Raw genomic sequence first — 15,199 nt, 5'->3', positions numbered from 1 at the left:
ACCTTAGAGAGAAAGATTTCATTACCCATCCATAAAATTCAAGTTTATAAGAAAGCTGGAATATATGCTATGTAACTTGATCATGCATAAAAGGGGTGATACACTCAGTGGTTCACATTACTTTAATTAAAAACCTGCTTTGGGTTACTTCAGGTTGGAGAAAAACATAGAAATAGAAGTCGCAGGGGAAGATTTATATTCCTAATATTACCACTAACAGGAATCCTGCATAATATAAAGATTGGTTTATTTCCGTGTCAGAGAGCAATCAATATAAACTAAATGTGAGATGTACAATACTTTTATTAGAGGGAGGGCATTGCATTATCCATTCATAAAACTCTTTTCAGGGCTGACTCACTAGTTCCCATACAGTCACTTCCACAGATATATATGAAATTTTATCCAAAAGTAATCAATGAATGCAGCAATAGAAATTATTTTACCTAAAAAAAAAAAAAAAAAAAAATACATGGGAGGAGTCCCCAACGAAAAGTATATTTTGAAAGTGATTAGAGAAAATCCATTTACATATTCCTGGGGTGAGGGTAACTAAGAGAGTTAAATTAGGAACACCTCTAAATAAACAGAAATTTATTCTCTAAAGTGTGAATCAGAGCAAATGGAGGAAGGAAAGGAAAGTGGATATAGATTTGACTAGGGAAACAGAATCATGAAAATTAGGAAATTTTGTTTTTACCAAGATCCATTGATAGTTAAAACAACTTACACTGAGATATAATTTTTCACAATCTATTTATTAATTCTTCTAATTCTCATAACAACACTCAGAATTACAAAAGGCAGATAATATCATCCCTATTTCATAATATGGAAACAAGCCTCCAAAGCTCAGATGGTCTCCTCACTCTTGATGCCATTAGAAATGGACAGGAAAAACCTTCAAACTCACAATCATTGCTTTAAGTCAAATACCCTTTCTAAATAATAAACTCTCTCATCGACATAATCTAACATCAAAAAGGAGGAGAATGGTACTGGAAAATAAAAAAATAATCAACCTTTTACATTTTACGATGTATAATAATAAAATCTTAGTTTCAGGTAACTTATGGAGGGTCCAAAGTACTAACAAAAAGTATTCTTTATATCTGTTAATATTACAAATGGAATATATAAAGTTTAATATTTAATATTGGTCATAATGTGTTATGTTTTATTAGATTATTATAATAATAATAATCCATTTAAACTGTAGGGGATTAAGATCAGGCTGATTTTTTGACTTCATTACAATTTGAAAATAATAGGCAGTCCTGCATTGGAATTAATCATTTTCTTGCATTTAAGTTGATTCCAACTTCGACCCTTATTTTACGTATAGTACCCCACCACATGATAGGAACTATGCAAAGAACTTGGACAAAATGATAACACCACAATTACTACTCTCATTAACAGTCTATTGATTCTAGATTAGCTATATAACAGTTCATCAATATATTTACGAGTTAACAAACCACAGAAAAGAGCATTCTATGTAAACATTGAAGATGTTTATTTCTAAAAATATTTTTCAATTACTTAACCATTTTTATTCCTAAAATGTACCTCATTGTATTTTCTTTCTTCCCAGATTTTACCTCAAAGTCAATAAGGCTGATTAATTTTTCATATGTGAGCACTAACTCTATTCCTTCTCTTTGACATTATACCATGTTGATAAGATAATTTTATTATGTAGAAAGCAGGGTGGAAATGCCACCTACAATTACTTTCCTTCTCAAACATTAATATATACGGAACCTTTGAGGCTTTGGTGATAAAATTAAATGGATACTAAGACATATGACATTTACTTTTCAAAATGAAAAAAATATATATACATATTTCAGAAAAGTTTAAGAATCATCAAATTTATAATGCAAATTATGTAGCTCTTTAATGCAAATATACTTTTATTGCTCAAAAATCTATGGACAGAAGAATCTCTGAATTATTCTTAAAACAGCCTTATTATTAGGCAGGAATTTAAACCTGAACACGAGATAGTATGACCAAAATCACCAGATGTTTTCATAGAATGCAGATATTGTTCTAATGAATTCCATTCTCATGGAAAATTCTACTTCACTTTGTAAGGTTCAAAATCTCTTTCCTAAAGAAATGGAAATATTATTGGGGTTGCTGACTGATAGGCCCACATTATGAAAACAATTTGTTCATTTTTTTTCTTGGAAATACCATTTCTCGTCAATAGTAGATCCTATAATGTTTTGTGTTTCCTAATTTTTAAAAAGTTTATATCTCTAAAATTAAAAAGATGTTAAAATGTACAAAGAAGTAAATAAGCCATCCATATCATATTTCTACTATTCAGAATTAATCACCAATAATATCTTAGAATATTTCTTAGTATTTTCTGAAGAAAAATCATGTTATTTTTTTCACTAGGAGTCACATTCATTGTAAAGAACTTAAAAAAAATTATTTGTCAAGAAATAAAAAGTACAGAGAGATGTTTTAAAATACCCAAAATTCTCATGCAGAAATACACAGAATTGCTATTAGGGGACTTCATTTCAGACATCTTTCTATGTACATATATGGATGGATAGATGAATGGAAAATATCTTAATAAACAGTGAATTATTACAAATACTATTTTTTTAAGTATTAAATTTACTTTCAATGGAGTGTAACAAAAGAATGAAATTGAAGCCAATGATGAATTTCTAATATTTCTTTATTAAGAAGGATATGAATTCTTTAAATTTCTTTTTCAAAAATAAATTATGAAAAATATTAAAAGGTAAAGTCATTACCTTTTTAAAACTACATATTAAGTGATATGATTCTATATGATTTTTTTTACTGTGAAATATGAGGATATTAGCAGTTTCATGTATACCAGTCTTGCCTCTTCCTACTTCCTAAGTTTTAAATGTGAATATGCTTAAACTTACCTTTCTAGGTTTAACATTTAGTCATTTTGTTAAAATATTATCTTTAGTTGCTAACATTTAGTTTTATATTTAAATAAATGAAAAGCTTACCATTATTGCCCCTCCCCTGTGGTCTTTCCTTTTCTACATTCCTTATTTTGATTCAAACATTAATTGGCTTAATCATATTGTCATGATAAATTTGGATACACATACATACATCTCTTTATCTATATAAAATATAATCATTTAAAAAGAAAACAAATAAAACAAGACAAATAAAAATAAAATTTTAAAAGAAAATTCCAAATACTAACACAAGAGAATGTATTAAAATTATCAACTAATTCAAATTCTATAAATGTTCTTTAACTAATTTCAAAATAATTAAAGGGAATTCTATGTTGACAAGATATTTCTAATTTTAATTTCCAATGTTGATTTAAAAATTAGTTAAAGAAATGAGCTATTTTTAAGAATGTTCTTAATATCGATACTATATTGATTCTGGAACTTTGTTTCTAATCTTCAACTCCTCTGAATTTATGGAACAAGTGCCATTAAGTTACTGCGTCAAAATAAATTATATTGAAATTACAGATTCACCTTTTAATTAATGTGCTAATGTGAGATGTGAGGATAAGAAGAGCAAGACAGGAAGCATGAACACTGGAATTGTATAAAAAAAAAAGACTCAGAATCTTCTGTATTTGTCACAGTTGATTCAAGTAGTTTATCATCCGAACAGACTGCTTTCTTCAAACTTATCCCACGGTAACCTAACACAAGAACAGGAAAAAAAAAAAAGAAAAAAAGCCTTCCCCATCCAGAACCTACGTTCTTCAATTAATTTAACTTCTTTGCAAGGGCAAATTATGGCAGTTTAATGCTCATACATTGGGCCTCAGATTACTAAGGACGGGAGAAATTAGCCGTGACTTGGTGGGATCCTTATTTAAATTTAACATGCTCTGATTCAAAACTTATGTATTCTGACTCAAATTGGTGTTATGGTTTTGACAAGCTGTACACAACACTCACAGCTACTTGCCCAGCAACGTGATAGTCACATTAAAGCTCGGGATGAAATAACACATCTGACAAAATGGATAACCTGTGACAAAACAGCTCATTGGGAAATGTCACATTGTGCTTATGAATCACCTATCATCAGACATGCTTAGTACCCAGGAGGCTAGTGGTATCATCAGAAGAACATTCCCAACCAAGAATAATTAGATTTCTCTGGAAACAGCTTTTAGAATAAGCTTTCAGACTGTCACAATTAAAAGCATAAGCTTACTATCAGATATTGGAGCACTACAAAATAGACCCTGTCAAAGTAAATAATTGTGTAAATATATAGAAGTAAGGAGTTTGGAAAGTTTTCAAGAATTGAGAAACAGATTTTATCTATTGTCAGAATGATTAGACAATAAATAATTAAGCCTTCATATTCTGATCACTGTGGAATAGCATATGGAGGCAAAGAGGCACGACTATTCACAATTTCTCTTTGTTGAGTGGTGTAGGTTCCCCAAGGAGAAGGGCATCAGTTTCTGACAGGACTAAAGGCAAAATCCACAAATCCAGCCTCACTTAATTTATCTTCAAGATATCGATAAAGGAGATTGCTACCTCATGCAATCATATCACTTAGGGGTGTGTACTTAGCCACAGGAAAGCAAAGATATGCACAAAAACTTCAAGGGCAGGAGAGGCATAAAAAACTAAGCCTTTTGATGGTATTTTAATTCACACACACACACACACACACACACATACACAAGCTTGATTTAATATTCAATATTTAATACAATTAATAAGGCCACTATTTAGAAATTGAAAAACCTATTAGATATATTGAAAATGACAGGTAGAACTGCCATTCCATATGTATTTTAGTGAGCTGGATTAAGAAAAAAAAAGTGAGCACTTTAATATTACTCAATTTTGCACATTAGCTTTATTATAAAGAAATCCGTGGGAGGGATTTAGGAAATCTTTTAGTGATTATCTTTTAAAATGGTTACCTAGTTTCTACAGGCTTGGCTAGCAGAAATATTTAGAAATCAACAGTTGAAATTTTCATAAATTATTTCTAAATATTTAATTAAAAAACAGCAAAAGATGGTGAAAATTACTTTAAATATTAACTTCATGTGAATTTAAGGATGCAAAATGCTGCAGTGGAATTTTTATGGAGGGTTTGTCTCCTAGTAAGAAAGCCATTAAAGCTTTTAAGTTTTGTCTATTTTTTAAAATGGCATCCTAAAAGCAAATTAAAAAAAAATAACTTGTAATTTTTATTTAAGTATACATATTTGATACACATGAGTAGTTGGTTAAGAAGTTACTTCTTTATATTTTAAAATATTTTTCTGACAAAAACTGTTAAAATCAATTACCATAAATTTAATATCCTGATCACTTATGCTGGAGGATATTTGTTATAATGCTAACAGTCAGCCTTCTATGTACTTTTACTTATCATTCTTGTCTTTAAAAAATGTACTTAGCTTCAAGAACAGTGCCGTTAGCTTTAGAGATAAGTAATTATTCAAGAAGGGATTGAAAATTGACCTTAGAGTTTATAGAAAAGGCTTTTACGTGCCAACTCAGTGCATTCTTTAGTTAATTTTTTTTTTTCAGATTTGTAAATGTGTTGGTAGAAAGCATGGGAACTTGGTAACTGCTTCAATATAAATGTCAATATATTTTACATCTGTCAATTTGGTTTAATTTGCTGACCAAGATACATTAAAAAGGTTTCACTTACCTTGCTCAATGTTTCCGTTTAGGTACACTACCCCTCTCTTTCCCTTAAAAATATCTCAGAAGAAATAAAGTCATCTTTAGTAAATCAAGATTTATCCCTTTCTGGTCATACAATTTCACAGTACAGATTTCAACCTTACAGACAAAGACAATCGAATCAACTAGACGTGGCCATCTGGAGTTTAAAACCACCAAATAACGAAATAACTGTTAAATGTATTAGTCTAGCTCTCTGAGTGGCATTTCTCCCTTGTGTCATCATGCTAAGTACTCAGGGAAGTATCCATCCCATAATTTGAGACATGTAAGCCTGCAGGCAAGAAGTAGCTAGAAAGCAAATGAAGTTTAAAATACAGAAAATTGATTAGAAATAGAATTGAATTAACACCTAGAAATTAGATTGCTTATTTAATTATTTCATTTAGTTTTCATTTTCCTTCAATTACTTTGCAACCTTTTGTAATAAACGAAGCCAAATCATAGAAAGAAAAAGTTTTGGCTTTAACTTGTTTATAAAATTAGGCTACTGCATGAACTAGAAATGTGAAAATATCAGGTTAGCTATTAACTTTTTTTAGGCAACACAATTACAGTTTGAAGACCCAGTTAAATGGAAATATTCTAATGACTTGAAATTCTTTAGTTTTTAATGTAAAGAAAATGCCAAATGAGCTAAGAAAATTTTTTTTTTATTATTTGTTTAGGTGAGGCAACCCTTGGTTGACCTCACAGATTGCAAGGATCTTGTCAGCTTACAATCCCTTATTTTTTTATTTTTTATGCCTACAACAGCTGGTCTTCCTAGGTGGTCTCCCATCCAAGTACTAACCAGGCCTAACCCTGCTTAGCTTCTGAGATCAGATGGGATTGGGTTTGTTCAGGGTGACATGGTCGTAGACAAGAAATGTTTTTGAGACAAAGTATTTTTGAAAAATCAATATCAACTGAGACATAAAATGTTATTACAAATGCTACTATAATTCAGGCTTTGGAACAATGTATTTAATATGTCTTTGTACTGAAAGTATTAAAAAGAATATTTTAAATATGTATATCTAAAGACAAACATAAATATATGTGATGTTAGTGAAACAAAATAGGAATAATAAGAGATATGGTAAAATTATCACACACATACACTATTAAAAAGTTCAAAAATAAGGGTAGAACATTAGATCGAAATTACTGCCACTGGATAATCTATGTTTATTAGTATGAATGAATCATCTGAGGTCATAAAAGAAAAATTTTGGTATCTAAATCATAAAAAATGGATAATCAATAACTTTGCTTACTCAGGACCAAAATTATGAATTGAAAATATGAAGAGGCTAAGGTAGAGAGTTATCCTTAAGCCTATTATGCATGACCTGACTACATCCAAGTACACAATTGGAGTTTGGCCCAGGAGTCTCACGACTTAATCAGGTAAGCATGTGCCTACTGTGATCTTGATTGCAAGGACCAAAATGCAGTGTGAGCTCCCGAAGCCTTCCTCTTTCAGGTAGCCATAGGCCTGGAATTCCATTATTAGTTTAGTCCATTAGGTTAGAGTGAGAGTTTGCTCTTCTGAAATTACCTATTAAGTACAAAAGTTCTAGAAGATAATGTTCCAATCTACTACCGGTGACTAATATCATAGTTCACTATTTCCCAATCTTTTCCATCCTACAATCCTGAAAGACATGATATACTTCAATTATTAACAGTGGTTATAGCAGAAATTATACTATTACTATTATAAGGCATACAACCCATTCTCCAGATAAGAATCACTGTTTTAATTTAAATAAACAGATGAGGTTCCCTTCTCATGGCAAAACTAGATGAGAATAGGCTCTTGGGTGGCAAGAGACAGATGAATTGTAGAGAAGCTATTGAATTCGTGGATATTATCAGTGAACAATACAGGTCTGTTGATTGAACTAGACTCATTTTCCATTTAATTCTGGCTTATTTAATATTCTTATTTCTACACTCATTTCTATTTCTCTAGTCCCCATAAAAAAAAAAATAGGAGATTATTTCTTTTGTAGTCTGTAATTGCTATAAGATAGCATAATGAAAATTATCTACCAGTATACTTTAACAAAATATTTAGGGAGAACTCAAAGATGTTTTAAATGAATAGCACATTCCTAAGCAATATTCAGCAACAAAGGTTAACTGTCCTGTATTAGCCTATGTATGCTCCATCAATAGCTATAAAATACTAGCACAAATTATCATAACAAATAATATTTGCAAAATCTAAATAGTATCTTTCCTGACAATTTTTTCCAAAGTTATATTTTTGGTAATAATTAAGTTTAACTATGAAAGAAAAAAAAACCTGGCAGAATATTTTTAATAAATACTTGCCATTTAATTTAACAAAATTATTTTGTGTACCCTAATTATGTCTTTTAAAAAAAGTTTTTTCTTTTGAAAAACATATTTTAGGGGAATGACAACAGCTAAGAGGAAATGGTCACACAATTACTGCAATGGAACCATTTTCAAGGGATCAAAATATCAAATGTTGGAGCAAGTTTGTTTCTAGAAGCCTCTGCCTTTAAGAACATCTAAGTAAGCCCACATAAGGATAGGACATAATAAATGAATTCCATATCCACCAAATCTTCAAATAAAGCTAAACACATTCTACTTATTCTATGAATATATACATGAATAAAATCTCAGTGAAAAATAATTAACTCTAGCTTTCTTCTTCTTGAACTATTTCTGAAATCTTTCAATGATATTAACAAATCTGACATTTTAAGAGCAATAATTTATGACAAGGTGTCTATCATGTTAATTGCTATGTTGATGCACTCATGTCTATAAAAACCTAAGTTTGAATCACAAAAGTTTCCATTTTTAAGTCATTAATTGTCATTTAGAACATTCCAGATTGAATATACTGAAATACACTTAACTTAGGTTTTACGGTGCCTGCCAAGCAGAGAGATGATTTGGTAGCAAGTACAGTGTGATAAGAAATTACTTTTTAAGAAGTTATTTGATAAAGATGACATTGAAAACATCTTAGTCATTGAAAGTATTTATGCTGGCAAATGTCACACACAAAATATATTACATGATGGCACTCAAATAGGAACAGAAACAGATCATTTTAAAAAATAAGTGATTTATTTATGTTTATAAAAATAAATGGAAGAATTGAGAAAGCTTCTACAGCAGCATTAAAAACATTAGCACATAGAATAAAAGATCAAAGGTCTTTTTTCTTCTTTTAGCTTGGATTGATTTGGTTTTAAAAAAATTCAAACTTTTTATTATAAAGAGGGCTGCCGACACAAATATGGAGGGGGGTGGGATCTTTTGTATTTATGAAACTTCTCAAAATTATTAAAGAGGTATCAGTTATTTTCCAAATTTAATAAAAACTAATAAAGTAAAGCAATATTATATTTTGTGATATGCAGATGAGCACACACATGAAACTTTAATGAATCAAATCAGTTCTTCAAAACGTCCTTTGATGAATTTATATACTAGACACAAAATGCTAATAATAAGTGATATGTTTACTACTTTTACTGATAATTTTTTGGTGTGGAGACTAGAATAACAACAATTCATAGGAAAAGACCATGATAAATACAGAAATCCCTATAAAAGTATCTCTGTATCTTCAGGTCAGGTTTCTGAGCCTGACAATAAACCCGGATATCAGTGGAATAAATACCTGCAGCTGTCCTACAGGCCTGTAGCTACAACTGCTACAGTCTGGGCAACTTTGTTTCCAAAAAAATGGAGATGAGAGTTAAAGAATGATGACGAGAGAGTCTATTCCTCTCTAGTTAGAATTTAAGAGAATATGGATAGAGAAAGATAAATACCATATGATTTCACTTTCATGCAAAATCAAAGGAGCAGAAAGAACAAACCAAATGTAAGCAGACTCAGCTACAGAGGACAATCTGGTGATTGCCAGAAGGGAGGGGTTTTGGGGGCTGGGAGAAAAAGGAGAAGGGTTGAAGTATAAATTAGTAGTTAAAAAATAGTAACAGGGATATGGAGTACAGCATAGGGAATATAGTCAATAGTACAGTAATGGCTGTGTGTAGTGCCAGATAGGTGACCGAGTAATTGGGGAGATCACTTCATAAACTATATAAATGTCTAACCAATGTATTGTATACCTGAAACTAATTTTTAAAAAAATAGAGAATAATGAAAGGAACATTTTTTTCTTTTATTTATGGTTGGAAATACATATTCTCCAATGTGAAGTAGTCCAGAGACAATTTCAAACGATCTATTAAAAGAGAAACAAATTTAGAAGTAGTAGATATTCCCAAGTATTGTCTAGATTCCATTTTAATACTGTCACATTAATGAAGATATATTTAAACTAAAAAATAATGAAGCAATTCTATGTTTTAGGTATAATTCGAATGATTTGAATTTAGGTCCAAATATTGACATTGTTATACTCTTTTAAGCTATGAAAATGAAGGAATGTGTAGTTTTATTGGAGACTCAGAAATAGTCTTATGCACTTTAGTTAATTTTTATCATGAAAGAATACACCTTAACTTAATTTTAAAGATTACAACATATTACAATGATACGGATCCCAGTGGCATGGAACAGGGACTGAATTAACATGTTTTTAAAATTAAACTAGTATATCAATTCACATAAGACCCACAAACACACCAGAGCTTCTAATAGATTTCATTCCGAATCTAGTATGCATGATTCTTTTAAATTTCACAGAGACAATATTTCATCATTTTAATCATAATTTAAATCAACTATAGCAAAGTGTTGAATCTCTCTGGATGGTTCTCTAAAAATGATCATTAATAACTAAATTTTTGTAAAAGGTAATTTATACAATCTATTATCTGTTGAAACTTTGGATTCCAAAAAGTTAAACATAATATTCATGATGTTTATAAAATAGCTCATTATTTTTAATTGGAATATAATGGCAGTAGGTATTAGATATTCACAAATATGCAGAAGCATGTAGTGGGCTTCTATTCTGGTTTTTAAATTTCTTTTTTTTATTTGTTTATTTAATTTTTTCCCTGTTATTTTTATATCATTGTGTCATGGTTTCACGTTATTTTACTTAGTAAATTTCATTATGAAATGTATTTTGAACCATGTTTTTCTCTTTCCATATGCATATATACCTACCCACACCACCCCACATACATGTGTATATATATATATATATATGATATGTATACATATATTTATCATATATATATTTGATAGCTGTGTGTATAATATATGGTACAATTATAAAAATGTGTTATTGAGAATCATAAGTCATACCAAATTTGTCATACCAAAACTTTCACTATATTCAAAATACATTAAACTTTCCATGAGGTACATTGGATCAAGTAAAATATATTGGATCCTCCTAATAATTATCTTTATAAAAATATAAAAGTCTAAAAGTTGGCTATTTTGAAGTAAAGATTCCATTTTGGGGTCAATCACTGACAAACATTTACATAGGTGTACGTTTCTCTCCATCTTGTGCATAAGTAATTATCAGAGTCATATAAACACTTCCCACACAGCAGTAAAAAGGTGGCAGCTAATAACCAATTTGGAGTGAAATCCTTAAAGATCAATAACCCTCTTATATGAAAAATGGAAAAAATTCTTTGCCTACCAATTCCAACTATATGAAATTAAGACATGGGAAAAAATTAATGAAAAGAAACATCAAAGCAATGGTGGTTTCATCAATATTGTATATTTTGGAATGACAAACTTTTCAGGGTAAAGTGCTTATTTTTCTTTTAATGATACACAATTAGATAATAGATAAATAAGCCAATTTTACTTGAAGCTATTCCATTGCTCCTGAATGTGTGGTAGAGTTTGGCAGACTTCTACAAGGGTGAAATGAGATTAGCTTGTGCACATATAATCACTGTACATTAGAACTACCATTGGTTAGCAGAAAGCTAATGAGAGCATCTTTGCTTCACCCCACATCCCATTTCTTCAGAGCTTCATGAGGTTCCTCCTGAGAGAAATACAGATTCCAAAGTTTCTCATACTCACTGAAAAGACCCATAGATACTAAAGAAAATATTAATTTCTACAAAACACACCATGACAAACAGTGAGCTATATGACATGCTTCAGAAACTGTTGAATTGATAGGAGTTTGACTACACGGGTCCCTAGTACCCTCAGTGGTTGGTCCTAATTCACCAGGGTGCTACTCCTGAATTGCACAGAGCCTCAAGAGTTAACACGACTCCCAGTGGTCTTTCATTATTCTAAGGAATGGCTTAGCATTAATTAATGACAATCAGATGAAGAAAAAGCTAGAACTGCTTTACTGCAATAAGAGAGTTTTAAAATTAAACCTCAAAGAGCTTTTTACAAATTGTTGATCAAAATACATAATAAAAGCTATCCAGTTGTACTATGAAATGCCTTTTGTCTACCCTGTTAATATATAAACTCCATGGGATAAAATTTGGGCACTCTGGGATCAGCACAAATATATGTATTTAAAAAATGATTTTAAAAATATGTTTATATAGACTACCTAAAGCTACTATATAAAACACTTTTTCATTTTGTAGATAATATAATTATGTAAATAAACACATATTTATAAATTTATGCATATTTATAGATGTATCTATCACCTTATTTCATATATATATATATATATATATATATATATATATATATATATAATTATGGCAAAGAAGTTCAATCTATGTGTTGGAAAGTCTAAACTCCAAAGAAGCAATAAACTATATGCTACCTGACAAACTGATAGTATAGACATAAGAAAAATCAATTAAGTAATAATAAATTACTCAAATAATGGAAGAAACATCATCTATTCCATTTTCTAATGTAAATATGTAATTTAGAATTGAATTCTATGTGTAACTTTGACAAGAGATGTTTTTAAACATTCTTAATTATCTGTTGTATTTTCACAGTTATTGTGCTCATTTTCCATTAAGACTTTGTGTGTATATCCTAACAGTATATACTTTTGAACTCATTTTTTTAACCTTCATCTTTTCCATAGAATAAAGTTAGGATATATGAGAAACACAGGCATCTTAAATGTACCAAAGTATTACTAACATTTATTTAAATATTTAAGACTGTTGTGTAATACGTTTATCAAGTAATGGTGATTTATGCATCATACAAAATTACTTTTACATTTTATAGTGGAAAATCTCTCGAGAGATTTCAATTACTCTCCTCGGAATAAGTGCATGTTCTCAACATAATACAGTGCAGATATTTTTCTATTATATATGCAAAAACCCATCTTAACCTCTAAAATAACTATCTATGGTTTAAGAGTAATAACCAAGCTCAATTTTGAATTCATTAATTCCAAATTAATCTAAATTCCAACAGGCTGCCAAAAAGAGAATTCATTGCTACTTCCTCCCAACTCCTCCAGACTTACCAGAAGAAGCCCTGTTAGTCAACACTGAAACTTCCTTTCCTTTACTTCTCACCCCAGAAAAACTTAAATTTTTGGAGATGTGAACAGTGACTAACTAGAATTATAAGGAGAGGGTTGAGGGTTCCCATTATTCCAGCATTTTAATACTTGTTTGCTGTTGGGTAAGGGATGAAATACCAGAGTCATCTAGACATGGAACAGTTACAACTTCAAGGCTTCCTCAAAGTCAGTCTTACTATAGTTATACTGATAAAAATAGTGTAGAGGTCAGTTACACAATGAGTGATCATCTTCCTGCAGACTACTATGACACTGAAACTTTAGCTGTTTGTGTGGATTTGTCACCATCTTTAAACCACCATTATACTTTCAAGATTTAACTTGAAGTTTTAACTTTCCCTATTTGTTTAGACTCGTTTAAGGCAATTAGTCATCAATGCCATTTTATTGTCATGCATGGGTGGGGGCAGCATGAAGAATCATGACTCTGTCTCCTAAATAATTCAGTGTACTGATAGTGAATGATGTACATAACAAGCAAATGAGGAATTATATCTTCATGTCTGTATCAATTGTTCTGAAACTCTTGGATATATTTTTTCATCATACATACATCAGCTGTGGCAGACAATTCCAATTGCCTACATCATATAAATTCCTACTATTTTTCTTGTCCGAACCCTGAGCTAGCTTGGGACATCAATGTGCCCAAGTAAAATCGCTCAATTTCTCAGCTTCTCATAAAGTCAGAGCAGGTAATAAAGTTGTAAAATGAAATATCTGGAAAATAAAAAAGAATTTTCCACTTAATAAAGTTTAATATCACTAGGAATTTAGAACTGGAGATAAAGCATCTTAAATACAGCAAGTGTTGCTGTAGATTGCGCATATAACATTGAAAAGACTGAGACTGATAAAGAAACAAAGTTAGTGACTATTGTGTGTAAAGCATATAGAAATAGATATTGGCAAACACATAAAAATGACAAACCGAAAATCATGGAGAAAAATGTTAATTTTAGTTGTATCAAATGTGATGACACTTTTTTTAATTACTGGATTTCACTAACAGTACTCTTCTCTTTAAACAAGAATTAATGGATTTAGAACTAGAGTCTATTATAACCAGCAACATAACCAACTTACTGAACCCCCCAAGAAGTACTGCTATCTATAAAATTTGTCATTTGGAATAGTCACACATAATTCACTGAAAATTTCTATTAGGATGAGATATAAATCTATTCCACTCTTAGGTTTGTATAGCAAGCCTTTATGAAACATTTACTAAATATTTCTATGAAGTGACATTGTTTCACAAACAATATATTGACATTTTTGATTATATGATTTTCATCTAAATAAAGCAACTGATAGAAAGAACAAAGATGAATAGGCACTCTATGTGTTCACTTGATATTCATATTTATACTAAAAGATAAGATAAAGGAAATCAGAAGAGAGACAAATTCTAAAACTGACTGGAAAGACTGTTTATTTTAGAAAACATCACAGCATGTAACTATAAGTTTAGATTAACTATGTTAAATTTCTTTGTAGAAAATTAATGATGAATAATACTTAAAAGTGTAAATAAGAAAATAAGTCAAGATGTTCACAAATGACCAAAGATAATACTATTAGATATGAACTTCTGGTGTAAATTGGAAAAATTTTTAAAAGTCACCCATTACACACATTTTCTTTGTCATATATTTGCTATTCAGTTTTATATCCCCATAGTATCAATATAAAAATCTTATTTTGTGGTAGAAGGCAGTATTTTTTGATAGGTTTCCATAGAGCCTAATATTATGACAAATCCCTCAGAAAATCATGTCATATAAGATACATTATATCTCCACAGATGCATTTCTAAATTTGACAGAATGTATCTACATGGCAAATGGTACTAACTAAATTATACTTCAAATCATCACTAGCTTCAGCATCAGTAAGAAATATTTCTGAATATTTATTCAGTACTCTTGAATCATGCTTGAAATGGTTTTTAGTATATTATATATATCATTAAAAATGCCCTTGCTCTGAGAGTTGGTATATCTTCAAGACA

The 15,199-nt window shown here is 30.2% G+C and overlaps 1 pseudogene; it reads right to left on the bottom strand.

The window, feature by feature from the left end:
* Positions 1-6,464: 6,464 nt before the first annotated feature.
* LOC120599005 (uncharacterized) lies at positions 6,465-6,583 on the bottom strand (annotated as a pseudogene).
* Positions 6,584-15,199: the final 8,616 nt, after the last annotated feature.

The sequence above is a fragment of the Pteropus medius genome, unplaced genomic scaffold (assembly GCF_902729225.1).
Source record: "Pteropus medius unplaced genomic scaffold, Ma_sr-lr_union100, whole genome shotgun sequence".
NCBI lineage: Eukaryota > Metazoa > Chordata > Mammalia > Chiroptera > Pteropodidae > Pteropus > Pteropus medius.
Note: the sequence above shows the minus strand (reverse complement) of the source record. Positions and strands in the feature narration are given on the sequence as shown.